Below are 1754 nucleotides of genomic sequence, written 5' to 3'. Positions count from 1 at the left end.
ATATATATATATATATATATATATATATATATATATATATATACAAGCTTCTTTCAGTTTCCGTCTTCCAAATCGACTCACAAGGCACTGGTCAGCCCAACACTATAGTAGAAGACACTCACCCATTTGGTTGGGAAGCATCTATTTATTTCATTATCCCATCAAAGTGTTTGTCCCCCATCACCGCTTGAGAACCGGTGTTGGTGCGTTTATGTCCCCGTAACTTACCGGTTCGACAAAAATAGAATATGCATCAGGCTTTAAAAAAAGTGCTGGGGTCGGTTCATTCGATTAAAAATTTTAATGACTGAAACAAAGAAAAGATAAATGATAATAGATTTCCAGAAACTTTGTGAATTCGCAATGTACAATAAGTTGTCTTGTACAGGAAAGACAAAACTCATAGATGGGATTGGATTGGATTGGAACTAAAGATATATGCACTGATAATCTACATCTCGTCTCTACATCTGTAATTAACTGCATAAATCAACAGAAATGAAATGATATAGGCAGATATATGTTTAATTGAAACCATTACTTAACTAATTAATCTGCACACTGGAGGCGCAATGGCCCAGTGGTTAGGGCAGCGGACTCGCGGTCATAGGATCGCAGTTTCGATTCCCAGACCGGGCGTTGTGAGTGTTTATTGAGCGAAAACACCTAAAGCTCCACGAGGTTCCGGCATGGGATGGTGGCGAACCCTGCTGTACTCTTTCACCACAACTTTCTCTCACTCTTACTTCCTGTTTCTGTTGTGCCTGTAATTCAAAGGGTAAGCCTTGTCACACTGTGTCACGCTGAATATCCCTGAGAACTACGTTAAGGGTATACGTGTCTGTGGAGTGCTCAGCCACTGGCACGTTAATTTCACGAGCAGGCTGTTCCATTGATCGGATCAACTGGAACCCTCGACATCGTAAGCGACGGAGTGCCAACAACAATCTGCACACTATTGAATAATCGGTGAGGCATATAACTTTCAGGTTTAGATGTGTTGAAGTAATTAGATGTTGTGGTTACAGAGATTAACATCAGGTAATATGTATGGTGTCTCAGATACTGGTCTGATGCAGCAAAGCATATGCTATAATTGAAACAATACTGGTAAGTATAGAACAAATAAAATTGCGAATCCTTTTATACATTTTTTGATTGTTGATGTTCTTTGAATAACAATACATATTCATTGTAGACCTTTGATGATTATTCTGAATGGATGATCGTGCTGTCTAATGACAAATTGTGCTCCAGCCGTGGCCACTCTTTCCACAAATATGAAACCATATTACCGAATGCCATATTTTTAAAATAATACAGTATGAGTAAGGGATGTGGCTATTATTTCTAACAGGACGTGTTAGAAGCTCCTGCTCGAGTAATATACGGAAGTGGGGTCGGTTGGTTCGTTCATTCCTTACAATAAATGTTTATTGAACCTAATAAAAGTAATATGTGCTTATTTATGCTTTCAGATTATTTCCTTTCTGGGATTGTCGAACATAGAATTTTGCATTCAAATATGACTGAATGAGATCGACTTAGTGCATCTCCAATCTCAGTAAATATGAGCATAAACTGAACCCTGCGACTGTACCTACGATAAAATTGCAAACGATATTCCCATCAAATGACCATTTTACTCATTCTGCCTCTGTTCCTTACTTACTTCCTTTCTCCTTTCATTCATTCACTCATCCCCAGAGAATACATACAAACACAAACTTACATTCATACATACAAACACACGC

The sequence above is a fragment of the Octopus bimaculoides genome, chromosome 2 (assembly GCF_001194135.2).
Source record: "Octopus bimaculoides isolate UCB-OBI-ISO-001 chromosome 2, ASM119413v2, whole genome shotgun sequence".
Classification (NCBI taxonomy): domain Eukaryota; kingdom Metazoa; phylum Mollusca; class Cephalopoda; order Octopoda; family Octopodidae; genus Octopus; species Octopus bimaculoides.
The sequence above is the reverse complement of the archived record's forward strand: the minus strand, read 5'-3'. Positions refer to the sequence as shown.